The sequence below is a fragment of the Erinaceus europaeus genome, chromosome 10, assembly GCF_950295315.1.
Source record: "Erinaceus europaeus chromosome 10, mEriEur2.1, whole genome shotgun sequence".
Classification (NCBI taxonomy): Eukaryota; Metazoa; Chordata; class Mammalia; order Eulipotyphla; family Erinaceidae; genus Erinaceus; species Erinaceus europaeus.
The window spans coordinates 12,548,408-12,562,341 of NC_080171.1; the positions used below are offsets into that span (position 1 = coordinate 12,548,408).

The window sequence follows — 13,934 nt, forward strand, 5'->3', positions numbered from 1 at the left end:
AAATCAAGGCATGTTCACAGAAAGCTCCAACTTTTCAACTTTTCAACTCTGTTGAAAAGAGCGCATTTATAGGAGTTAACTAGGAAATTCTAACCCAGGCTGGTTTTTTTTTCTTTTTGAAACTTTTTTTGCTTCCAAGTATAGAAAAAAATGTCACATGCTATGTCATCAAAGTAAGGCAAAGAATAATTTTTAGTGGTTATACTTCTTCTTTATTGCCTGTATCTATTTGTACTTACTCTTTTAAAGCATATTTTTAGTGTTTATTTACTGGATACAGAGAGAAATTGAGAAGGGAGCGGAAGCTAGAGAGGGAGAGAGACAGAGAGACACCTGCAGCCCTGCTTCACCACTCAGGAAGCTTTCCCCTGCAGGTGAGGGGGGTGGCTAGGGGCTTGAACCCAGGTCCTCTTGCACTGTAATGTGTGTACTTGACCACGTGTGCCACCACCTGGCCCCTATTTGTACTCATTCTTATCAGTTCTAAACTCTGCAGTCACATACCCCCCCACCATGGGAAAGCAAGGTGTGGAAAGACTATCACTTATTCACAGTATGTTCACAGTATGAGACAGTATATTCTCCTGTGAAAACCCTAAGACAGGCACCTTCTAACTATGACCCGGGAACATTCTTGGTAAGGCATGAAACTACAGGAAACAATCCAGCCTATATTGCAGCCACACAGATAGTTGGAGAAGCACTGCCATGATGTCCACATGTATTTGTGACTATTATGATTCAACTTAAGAAGGACCCCTTTCAGGGGAATCTTCCCCTAATTACCAGTCATGACCACAGTCCCATCAGCACACCTGCACACATGTGTACACAGCCCCACACTCTTATCTCCCACTGTTTTTTAAATTTTTAATTTTTTATTTATCTATTAGATAAAGACAGCCAGAAATCAAGAGGCAGGGGTGGGGGAGGAGAGACCTGCAACACTGCTTCACCACTCAAAGCTTCCCCCCCTGCAGGGGCTTGAACCTGGGTCCTTGTGCATTATAACACGTGCACTCAACTGGATATGACACCATCTGGCCCCGGCCCATGTTCTCCAAATAGGTAGGTGCTCTCTGAAGCACATGCTTCTTATCAAAACTGTTTTTTGCTCACCTCTGAAACTATGTTCTTCGAGGACAGAGACCCATCTTAATCATTTTTTGTAAATTCACCTCAGTATAAGGCAAGGCACGTAGCAGCATTCAAAGCATATCTGCCACAGAGGGAGAAGAGACAAACAGTGGATGACCTCACTCTCAAGTGGGATTTCTGAAACAAAGCAGGGGACAGATACTGCAGAGCACACACACAGGCCTTAATCTCGTGTCTACAGACTTGAGCTCACTAAGGAGGTGTAAGGGGGGGGGGGTGGCGTTACTGGGGCCAGGGAGCCCAATTCCCTTCACTTGCGTGGTGAGCAAAGTGTGTGTTGGGGAAGCTGTCAAGCCGCACCCCCAAGACAACAGCAATTTCGTAAAACATTTCCTCAGTAAAAATCAGTTGAAAAGAAAAAACCAAAATCTACTTGCTAAATGAATGACAGAATAAACATATTTCACTGTGATCTCTTCAAACTATAAAGCCCAAACTTTTCCATTAAAAGCTGACAAAAGCAAAGGAAGCAGCCAGACATGTAGTTCGTTGCCCATGGTGAGGTCACAGGGATCTCTGGTAGCCAGGAAGGAGTGGCTCAGGAGACAGGCAGAAGAAAGCTAACTCCCTGTGCAGGGAAAGGTTAGGTTCGCTCAGCAAGCCCGAGCTGCTCAAACCCTGTAGGCCTTTCTTTAGACCTGCTCTCTGGTCAGTTCCTGGAGGTGAAGTCTGAGTCCTTAGATTGAGTTCCAGTAAAAACCCTGAAACCAAAGGCTCAGGGTGAGTGAGCAGCCCTGACTGGCAATGCTCTCTCTGCACACGCCACCCCCCCCCCATCACGGGGCACCTCTGTGTGGGACAGGACACCTGGCACCTTGGCTTGGCTCTTCTGGACTTTGTCCCGGCTACCTTTCCCCTTTCGGGGATCTGAAGATGGATCTTCTTCACTGCAATAAGCCACCACCAGGAGTGTGATGGCTCTGCTGACTTCTGTGAGTCCTGGCAAATATTCGAGCATCACAGACTCAGTCTAACTCGGGAAAATACCAGGTTCCCCTCAAGCTGCTGCCTGCTGAATCAGGATGCCACTTGTACAATTGTCGACTATCTTTACACGGAGCAAAGTTTTCTACTTTTAACCATTTTTAGAGATCTTTGCTGTTTGAATTGGCTCTTACATGCACGAAGAGAACTCAAGTGTAAGAAACAGACACATGATGAGCCAGCTGGTGGCGCACCTGGTTGAGTGCACATGTTACAGTGCACAAGGACCTGGGTTCAAGCCCCCAGTCCCCACATGCAGGGGGAAAGCTTCGTGAGTGGTGAAGCAGGGCTGCAGGTGTCTTTGTCTCTCTCCCTCTCTATCACCGCCTTCCCTCTTGATTTCTGTCTGTCTCTATGCAATAAATACAGATAACTAGAAAGAGAGAAAGAAAGGAAGAAATTAAGAAAGAAAGAAAGAAAGAAAGAAAGAAAGAAAGGAAAGAAGAGAGAGAAAGAGACACATCATAATCTATCACTTAAAGTCTGTTAAGAAAAGACAAGCGTCATTGATTTTGAGGTTTGGTGGTGATTACAGGTTCCTTGGGTACAATCTCCTAAGGAATCGGAATCAGGAATCCACAGGCTAGCTTCATGGGAAGATGAATTCCATGAAACTAGAGACCAAATAAATGTATGTTCTTGCATCTTCAAAGAGAAGGCTTGTCACATCCAACAGGGCCACAGGTAAGCCTGCCACACACCAAATACTAAAATCACCACAAGAGATGGTCATGCCCTCTGAAATTCTCTCTATTCAAGATCAGTCAGATTTACTTGTTTCATTTATTTATTTATTTATTTATTTATTTTGCCACCAAGGCTACTGCTGTAACTAGGTGCCTGCATAATTCCTCCACTCCCAGCAGCTACCCCCCACCCCTTTGTGGACAGAGGGTGAGAGGCCCAGAGAGACAGCGTGACGCACCCCCCCGCCCCCTGCGCATGAAGCTGAACCCTGCAGGGCTCCAGTCCAGTAGCCCAGGGCTCAGAGCTGGGCCTCCTGCACGGTGATGTGTACCCTCTCTGGGTGACGTTTCTAATTTTTATAATTTTTATATTACAGAATTACATGTCGACAGGGGTTTGAATCCACACCATTCCCACCACCAGAGTTCTGAATCTTCACTCTCCGCAATGCAATTCACCACAGTTCCTCTAAAGTTTGAGACATGGGCCAACCATCTTCTCTACAACTATCTGTCCACATTTATACAGAGTTGCCCCTTTTTTCTCTGATTCAGTCCTCTCTTTCCCTCTAAGCCACTGATGACATCATAACTCCCTCCATATGTCCCTCTCCTTTTCCTTCTCTGTCTCTGGGTGCTGATGGAGCTGGAGAGTAGAGTCCTCTTATCTTCATCCTATCACTTCTCCTCGATGGGAGGATGGATCAAGGTTGTTTATAGGGAGCAGAAGGTGGGAGTTCTGGCTTCTGTAGCTGCTTCTCCATTGAGTGTGGGCGTTGACAGGTCGATCCATACCCCCAGCCTGTTTGTATCTTTCCCTAGTGGACCAGAGCTCTGCAGATGCGAGGGTCCAGGACACACTAGTGAGGTCATCTGCCCAGAGAAGTCAGGGTGGAGTCATGGTAGCATCTGCAGCCTGGTGTCTGGAAGATGGCCTGACCCGAGGCTGTGGATTTTTTCAGCTGTAGATTCTGTGTCCAATTCGATCTCCTGTTGTGCACAATAGCTGTCTCGAGGAGAACGAAGTTCTGCTTGCAGCTGCTCCATAAACCATGCCTCCCGGAACAATGTTTTCCAAGCATCAGTATTATCAATTATTCAACCCAGAACACCACCTCTGAGGAGCTTCAATGAATAGTGCAGGAGAACATTACAACACAATGTGCTAAATGACACACGCGCATTAATACACACTGCCACGAATATCCTCCCTGTTCTAAGATCTCCCTTACAGTATGTGAGAGAAGAGTTAAAACAGTTAGTCTAACAATTAAGACTTACTTTTGGGTTCCCATTCAGACTCACATTACAAATGCTATATACCTTTGGTCACACCTCACTTCTCACCATTCTAATCAGCTCGTCATCACGAGCTGGGTCTTTACACACACTATTTCTCGGCCTAACTTAAACTCACCCTCCTTCTTATTCCTTAAGACCACATTTAAGGAGACCTTTCCTATGATGCACTCTAAGCCTCTTTCTCACACTTAACAGGACACCTCCTTTCAATGTCTTCCCTTAGTCCTCTCTGCTTTCCTTCAAGGTAGCAGAAATCAACCTACTTATAAGTTTGCTGTTAACGCGTCTCTCAGCACATCGAGAAAGACTGATTTTCTTTAAATTTGTTCCACTCCCCCCATGTTTATACCCTGAACTCTTTAAGAGGCTGGAAAAATATCTGTCAAGGCAGTGCTTCCTCAGAAGAAGGGGAGTCTGAGAACTGGGCACAAGGTTGAAAAATAACATCTTCTCTTACAAGACGACCTAACACCAATACTAAGCTTTCTAGCGCGTGTGTGCCATCACGGAGTACGTGCTGTCAGTTACTTTTACTGCTGCGTTCTCAGCTGTGCTAAGATCTCTTCTGGTCATGAATCCTCACAGCACACTGTACCAGTAAAGAAGTCACCGTGATTATTACTAGAGGAGTGGAAAACACAGGGAACACAAACCATCAGCACATACAGGACACACTGGAAAATCAAAAGCCATAAATGGTGTGCTCTACGCGCTCTAAGGATTTCCCAGGTCCTGCTTGTAACGCTCCCAAATGCAGTTCAGTGTGTACGCACTGACATTTTCCCACTCTAGTTTCCAGCAATTACTAGTTGCGAGAACCATTTAATAAAGATTTCAATGTTGTCATAATGTCAACCTGATCTTCCTGTGAACATGAATGATGACATCTCATCAAAATTGCTACCTGAGCCAAGTGTGCTGCTCAGCGCTTTGGCCGGGTGTGAGGCCTGACCATCCTGATTGGACTACAGGGTCTTGGAGTCAGTAATAGCTCCTTCCACAGCAGCACTCGTGAGACTAGCACCTGCAGCTTGTGGTGCGAATGAAGTTAATAATACACAGAAAAAAGACTTGGGATGAATCAAAAATATGTATATGGGATTTATAGTACATATAATTCAAATTATGTTAAGAAATATACTTTATAATATAAATTATATGTGCATATGTGTAATATGAAGCACAAGGTCCCGTGCGAGGATCCCGGTTCGAGCCCCTGCTCCCCACCTGCAGGGGGGTCGCTTCACAAGTGGTGAAGCGGGTCTGCAAGTGTCTATCTTGCTTTCCCCCTCTCTATTGGCCCCTCCTCTCTCAATTTCTCTGTCTTATCCAAAAAATTGGAAGAAAAAAAAAAAAAAAACCAAAGCAGCAGTGGATTCGTAGTGCAGATACTAAGCCCCTGTAATAACCCTGGAGGCAAAAATTTTAAAAAGTCTGTTTTGGTACTGGGAGACAGGTGACCTACAGCATCTTGTATCTTAACCAAGGTCCTGGGTTTGAGCCCCCAGCACCACAAGGATCACCATGGATGACAGCACAGTGGGACTGTAAGGATGGTGGAATGGTGCTGTGGTGTCCCTGGTATCTATCACTTCCTTCCTCTTTCTTAAAAAAAAAAAAAAAAAAAAAAGCCTGGAAAGGCAACTCAGTTATGGTCCTGTTCAAGTGTAGGGCCCTGGCTTCCTTCTCTGCTTCCGTCTGACAGCTAGCTACTCCCTTTTATTTTATGAGGTTGGGTATTTTTAATTTTTTGGAACATATGTAGGGAAGAGATTATACCTTTAAAAAAGTATAGAAAGATGTTTCTCCCACCCCAGGGCCCAAAGTTCAGTCCTTACTCTGCAGTGGTCCCCACATGCAGGGGAAAGCTTTGTGAGTGGTGAAGCAGTGATGCAGGTGTCTCTTTGTCTCTATCATTCCCTTTCCTCTCAATTTCTGGCTGTCTCTACCCAATAAATAAAGAGAATAATTTTTTTTTTAAGTTAGAATGTTTAAAAAAAAAAAAAGGAACTACTGAGAACTATTGTGACTAAATAAGGCACTTAAACAGGCAACTAAAATGAAATGCAGGGTCCTGAGAGACTGAGCAAAGTGCTTCAACGCCACCAAGGTGAAGAGACGTCAAGAAAAGCTTCACGTCGCACTCAAGGCAAAATGCAGAGCATCTATCATTTTACTAGACAGGTGAAGGTGGAAAAGCTGACCTGGCCAAGCTTTTTGTTTGCTTCCTTTTTTCCTTCAGTGGCAGGCCGGCAGCCTTGGCGACATCCTGCAGGCTGTTCAGAAGACTGTTACGTGTACATATTCAAGATAAGAGAAAGAAAAAGTCATAGCCTATTTTTCTGTTTTCTATGCAAAAAATGTGCCATGACATTTCCAGCAACCCAGTGGTTCATTTGGATCACTTGATGGTGCTCAAGCCTGGCCTACTGCACTGTGGGAAGGGTCATTACTGTGGTCTCTCTCTCTCTCTCTCTCTCTCCCTCCCCTTTTCTATCTTTCTCTATAAACAAAAACAAACAAAGATTCAAGATACTCGCCACAATGGTTTCATTTCATCATCAAAATGAACACGATACTTTCCTGTCCTGTTTGGTCACCTCACTGAGATAATCAAATGGGGACACACAGAATTATTACATCATGGCCAGGCGGTGGCACACCTGGCTGAGCGCACACATTACAATGAGCGAGGACCTGGGTTCAAAGCCCCTAGTCCCTACCTGCAGGGGGAAAGTTTCACGAGTGGTGAAATAAGGCTGCAGATGTCTTTGCCTCTTTCCCTCTATCTCTCCTCCCTCAATTTCTCTGTCTCTATCCAATAAATAAATAAATGAAAAGGTTTTTTTTTTTTTTTAAAAGAATCATTACATCTAACATGGTACAATTCCAAACAAGTTTGTTGTTGTTGTTGTAGGTCTCAGAGAGATTCCTCCTCCCCAAAGTAGTGTTCTAACTCCACACCAGGTTGGCAGAACCTGTGAAACCTTACAGCTCATCCAGTTCAAATTCTGCCCTACCCTTTCATAAAGAAACCCACATTTAAAAGGACCAAAATCATTTACAACAGCATATCTTACACAGGTTGCAGGTGGATGTTCACTGTTGTTTCTGTACTAGTAATCATGTTAGATAACTCAAACTTTCCAAAATTCCCTACTGACTCCAGAGAGCAGTTAATATAGACCCTTGAGTATAGTCTCCCTCTCTTTCTTTTCCCAAATAGAGACAAGAAGACAAAGGGGGATAGGGTGGACAAGAGGGGGGGATGGGAGAGAAAGAGAGACACCACACAGTTCCAAATTTTCCTTCAAAGCCATGGAAGTCAGGGTCCGTCCTGGATGCACAGACAGCGACACACTATGCATGTGAGCTACTCTGCTTTCCATACTCCTTTTGACAGCAAACAAATTCCCTGCAGCACTTTCCCCCTAAAGTGAGCCGCCTTCTGCTCCCATGCTCTGATCTCTATCTGGAGCTACGGTCCCCTCAGGTCTAAGGGATTCAAGTCCTCTTACTTCGACATTTCTGAAATGTGCATGCACTTTGCAGTCAAGGGCAGAAGAAAACCGCAGCCACCAGAGCGAGCTGGGAGACGGACTGCAGCAGCTGCAGCCTGCACATGCGCACGCCGGCCGTGCAGGGCAAGTGTTATTCAGGGAATCACCACTTTCACGATCTGCAATGGGCGCTCTCCCGCAAGCAACACTGACCTGGTGCTTCAGCCCTGTAAAAATGTCTTCACCAAGACTTCACAATGCTTCAGCTTTGCAAGGAAGAGTTACTGTGTTCACAGAAAGCTGTCAGTCCCATGTCAGGAAATATGATTATTAGTGGGAGAAATTTCCAAATATTGCGGAAATAAATCACAGAGTTTTCAAAGTCTGACAACGTTGGAATGTGATGAAGGCCTGTCAGAACCAACCATTTAGCTGTCAAAGGAAGTGACCGCAGAAAATAACAAGAGACGGCCTGGTCCTTACGGCTATCATCTGCACTGCATTATAACCTCGGGGTCATAAATCCCAAACTGAAAGAAAGAAAGAAAGAATGAATAAATAAATAAATAAGCAAGCAAGCAAGCTCTGGCTTGTGGTGGCGCTGGGAATTGAACTTGAGACCACTGGTTTGTTTAGTCCCAACTATTGAGCAAGTTTTCATCGCTCTCGGGTTTCAGTGCAGCTGAAGGTCACACATGAAGCGCTTGTATTTCTGACAAACCCCAGGGCTAGCAGGGCTTGATCCACAAGCACACCTACCTAGACCTACCTAGCCAGAGGCCTGTACATAGTATGCGAAACAGACCATCCTACTGCCTTGCTGATTCACGAAAAGTTTGCGCCAGAACATTGTTTTGTCAGGTCTAGAGTGGCAATGCAGCAGTTAGGAAGAGAAGGAAGGAAAGAAAGGAGGGGGTGAAGATGGTTTACTAGAGAAAGAATTCTGTCCCCTACCCTGCTCTCTTCAGCACAATCCCACCTCACTGGACAGACAGTATTTCCACATGGCACAAAAATACACCAACGGGCAGGTAAGGATCCAACACTTAAAACGCTCTCTATTCTTTGGGCGTTAACTGTAGCCACAGTTAAAAGCCAATCGTACCAGTACAGGCAAAGCCAAAACCAAGAGAAAGTTAGAACAGATCTCTTCAGATAGTAATGTCAACCTTCTTCCTTATCATCCAATCTGTTCTTCCATTCCAATTCTTCTTCCTTTTTTAAAATGTTCTTTATTTACTTATTGGATAGAGATAGCCAGAAGTTGAGAGGAAAGGGCAAAAAGAGAAGGAGAGAGACAGAGAGACACCTGCAGCACTGCTTCACCACTTGCAAAGCTTTCCCCCTGCAGATGGGGGCTGGGGGCTGGCATTCCAATTCTTCTAAGACTAAGCTATCACTTTTCCCCACTTCTCTGCATTTCCAAGGGCATAGCCATTCTTCTCAACGAAGACTGTCTTCTCTACTCATGTCCCTTTCTTTGTCCACTTGTGGGAAAAGCATGCCCTGTAGACCCTCTCCTCTCCTCTCCTCTCCTCCCCTCTCCTCCCTTCCCCTCCCCTCCCCTCCCCTCTCCTCTCCTCTCCTCTCCTCTCCCCTCCCCTCCCCTCCCCTCCCCTCCTTTCCACAAGTAGCACTAACAGGTCAATGCAGGCATCACCGTGGGAGAAGGAGGGTACCCCTGAATCCCCAATGACTCATCTGTGCACAATACCTCCACTGTGGAGTTAGTTTCCTCCGCTCCTTCACGAAATTAGTTGGTATGCTCACTGACATTAGCGTAAAGTACGCTAAGAATAGCCGTGGCCTAAATGGCGAGACAAGACTGAATAGGGGCTACTCGCACCAAGACGGCCATTTAGGATCAAGAAAGAAAATACTCTGCACAACAACATAATAAAAATCTGCTTAGCAGATTCACAGAGTCTGTTTAACAACAGATTTTAGAGTCAGCAGCATTACTGTTCACTGTAGCTATGGTGATGGGGGGAGACAGAGGGAGGACTGGGCACAAAATCCCACAAATGTCCGACATAATCACTAATCAGCAAGTGTTACTTGTACATCAATCTGCCCTAAAAATATGTGCTGGGAAATCAAAGAATTAATTCAACAAATTCTGAACTGAGAATTCCCCTGGCAGTGGAGGATAGCCACCTCAATTTACAGATCTAGCAACTAGGTCAGTTTATCTTACTCTAATGCACAAAGCAAATGGAGAGGTCAGGATGTGGCAAATTTTGTCTCAAAAAAAATCATCTTCTAGCTACAGCTCCTCCCATTGATGGAGCTGGCAGCCTCAAAAGGTCACCACTACTCTGTCATGCGAGGTATTTAAGCAGAGGCAGAATGGCCAACGGCCTGGGTGTGCGGCAGGGGTCTGCTACCCTCAACAGGGCTGATCCACTGGGCATCAGCAAAGTCGTGACGCCCAGCTTTAAGTCATGACTCATTTGAATAAAACTCTACAGTCCTCTCAAAAGCAAGATTTTACTATTTTGCTCATTTATTTTATTTATTATTGGGTAGTGACAAAGAAATCAAGAGGGGAAGAGGGAGATAGAGAGAGACCTGCTGCAGTGCTTCACCACTCGTAAAGCTTCCCCCCTGCCCCTGCAGATGCAGACTGGGGGCTTGAACAGACTTTGTGCACTGTAGCATGTGCGTTCAGCCAGGTGCACCACCACCCGACCCCCGGACCTTACTATTTTTCAGGCTCCAGAAAACATTAAACACCTACGCGTTTATTTTGACTAGTTTAATTTAAATCTTTGAAGGAGAATAATTACAACTATGCAGCGTATTTGTTTTTTACGTCCCTTCAGTTTGGGAACCAGGGTAGTGCTGGGCTGCTATGTTAGATGCCAAGACAAGGAATACTCAAGCAACGTCTTTACAGGAGAGGTGGCTGACCCCACTGGGGTGCGGCGCCCCAACACGAACGCCAGGGAGCAAGACAGGGTCATCTCCTCTGGACCTGCATTCAGACTTCAAGGAAGCTGGGCAGAAAGGACAAAAATGGGACGACGCATTCTCCCCTCGTTATTGTTACAAATAATTATACTGTCATAATTGAGTAATAGTGCTTTGGCAGTGCCTGGTGGGAATGGAGAGTCATAAGCACCCCCTCTCCCTTACACAGGGGCATATTTGAAAGTTACATTATGAAAGTGGGGAAGGTAGGTCAGCATAGACGGACAAAACAAGTCATGTTATGACCTGCCCTCAAAGAAAGAATGCAGAGATTGAGGCCTCCCAGGTACAAGTTGATGTACTGAAACAAAGATTAATAGTTAAACTTTACCAGACCTAGATGAGCAGTGGTCCACGACTAGGCAAAGATCTGTATGCCCCCCATAGAAGATTAATGATAGAAAGAGCCCTCAGCAAAAGTCAGAAACAATTCTGGGTATGACCTCCCCTGAGAACAGGGCGATACTAAGCATTGTTCCATTCTTTACAGAAATAGGGGAGTAACATGTAGCCTGCCAAAGCCACAAGACTATGATGCTTATTGCTACTTCCTTATGAGCTAGTTGCTTAGGCAACCTGAATGTAACCTGAAAAAAGTATAAAAGCTAATGCAGTTTCACTATTAAAATGAGTCCAGATTCACCCTCCAGTAGAGTGTGGTGTCTATCTGTTCTCCCTCACGCCAACTCCTGACCCACCAGGGAGGTTGCCTTCGAGACCCCTGACTCTCCTGCTGCTCATCCGCTGTGGTGGTCCACGGCACTAGGGTTGTCAAGAAAATGGCCCAACCAGTTTTTTTCCTCTTACTCGCTACTACTTTCATTTCTGAAGTCACTTCTCGTCACTCAGTGCCCTTCCTTTAAACTGAGCGAGATTTCTACTCAGGGTGTTTCCATTAGGTCCAGTAGACATACAATGTCTTATTGACCAAGATGACCTTTCCTCACATGGAGGATAACCTCACACTCCAGGGTTATCGCTGGGGCTCGGTGCCTGCACTACGGATCCACTGCTCCTGGAGGCCACTGTTCCCATTTTGTTGCCTTTCTTTTTGTTGTCATCGTTGTCACTGCTGTTGTTGGGTAGGACAGAGAGAAATGGAGAGAGATGGGGAAGACAACGAGCAGGAGAGAAAGACAGACACCTGCAGACCTGCTTCACCATTTGCAGGTGGGGAGCTGCGGGCTTGAACCTGGATCCTTATGCCAGTCCTTGCACTTCGCGCCATGTGCACTTAATCCACTGGGCTACCGCCCAGCTCCCCATAACCTTACACTTTTTAAAAAAGACTTTATTTATTTATTTATGAGAAAGACAGGAGGAGAAAGAACCAGATATCACTCCGGTGTATGTGCTGCTAGGGACTGAACTCAGGACCTCATGCTTGAGAGTCCACTGTGCCACCTCCTGGACCACAACCTTACACTTTGAAAACGACAAATGAACATGACTGGTGACCCAGAGGAATGGGACACCTGTACGGACACGTCAGCTCGCACATGTGCAAGGTGGTTCACAAACCAGGTCACTGACTTCCTAATAACTGTGTCTACTAAACTGTTTCTATTTTTTTCTATGCATCTACCAACAAAACCGGTAAGTTGGAAAGGCATATTAACTTTTTTTATGACAATTTTTATGTATTTAAAAAATGTTATATTACCTTTATTTATTGGATAGACACAACCAGAAATTAAGAGGAAAGGGGGTGACAGAGACAGAGAGAAAGAGAGAGACACCTGCAGTGCTGTGTCAACACTTACAAGGCTTTCCCTCTGCAGGTAGGGACCAGGGGCTTGAAGCCCAGACCCTTACACATTGTAACGCACACTCAACCAGGTCCACTACCACCCGGCCCCTTAATTTTTATGTATTGAGGAAGACTGGTCGTGAAAATTAATTAAGTGGAAATCCTCACTGTACAGAACTATCTAACATAACAGTATTGGGGGGGGGAACATGTGCATATACCATATATATTACAAAATATCTTCCTGGTAAGAAAAGTTGACACTGACTTCCACAGAAGGGGCCTAGGTACCTGGGGGCAGGGATGAGAGAGCCTGACACATGCAAGACCTGCACTGTCTTGCCACCTTGCTGCCCCAGCCCTAGAGATTTATAGCCATATATCCTTTATAGACATTTTTTAAATTTTCTGTTTAAAGTGTATCTACTGTAACCACTCAAAGTTATTTTTAAGAAGTTGTGTGTGGTGCCGGGGAATGAACTCGGGGCCTCACAGCATCCCGGGCCCAATTTTTTTAGTTCTATTTTTATTTAGAGAGCGGGAAGAGAAAAGACAGAAAAGATATTTCAACATTGTTCCACTGTTGCCGGCCTTGCCCCCGACTTGTCCGTGGTGCTCCTGCATAGTGTGAGAGGGCAAAGTGAACTGCTTCCCACACCCTCAAAATCTAAGTGCCTCCCGGCTTCATTCCATACTCCATTCAAAAGTACAACTGAGCATACCAACCCTACGTACAAAAATCACTGTCGGTTTTAAGACTTCAGTGTTGCTCTAGGAACATAGTTTGCCAAGCTACAGTGTTGGTCATTACGCCAGGCCCCCTGCATTGCTTGATGCTGTGGTCTATTTACATAATCACTGTTTTGCCTGAGACCCGCCCTGCCTGCAGGGTATTGGTTTAATCCCATTGGTTAGAACCTTCGCAACAGCTGCTATGGAAGCTTTCTATATTTGAGCTCTTCTTTTGCCCCGCCCCCTCTCCTAGCCATTTCCTTTCCCCATTTGCCACTTCTGGTTAGAGATATATAAAGGGCTTGTATCTGATCAATAAAGGAGAGTTGCATTGCGTTCCTGCTCAGCCACGAGAGTTCCTGGTTCCTCTCCCGCGTCGCTGAGTAAGCAGCAGCCCAGGCTGGCTCCGGCTGAGTTCTCTCCAACCCAGAGAGCACATGCCCGGGAAGAAACACCCAGGCTAGCCCGGCACTCCAGTGAACAGGGATTTTAAACATGCGTACCTGTTGGCCCACTGATTCTGCCCTGAGAATTTAGTCCAAGGAAGCAAGTGGGATGGAAGAATGCCATCACACTGACCCACGTTCACCACAACATCATGTGGCTGCAAACTTACATGAAAAAACAACAACAACAACAACAAACGGAGCAACGATGGACTGCGTTACGACATAACCGTGAATGGAACGCTCTATGGCCAGTAAAGATGGTGTCGTAGGGGAGAAAGTCAGGCCACCTGTTAGTCAGGTCACACACTTGGCCAGGGGTTTGAGGCCTAGTCCCACAGGGGAGTACCAAGGACAGCGCCTACCAGCCGAAGCTCTGTAGATAGTGGAGCAGTGCTGTGTA

General features: G+C 45.7%; 1 protein-coding gene across 1 annotated transcript in view; it reads right to left on the reverse strand.

The window, feature by feature from the left end:
• Positions 1 to 13,934, reverse strand: part of TGFBR1 (transforming growth factor beta receptor 1) — a 62,262-nt gene that overhangs the window by 26,924 nt on the left and 21,404 nt on the right. The window lies entirely within an intron of this gene.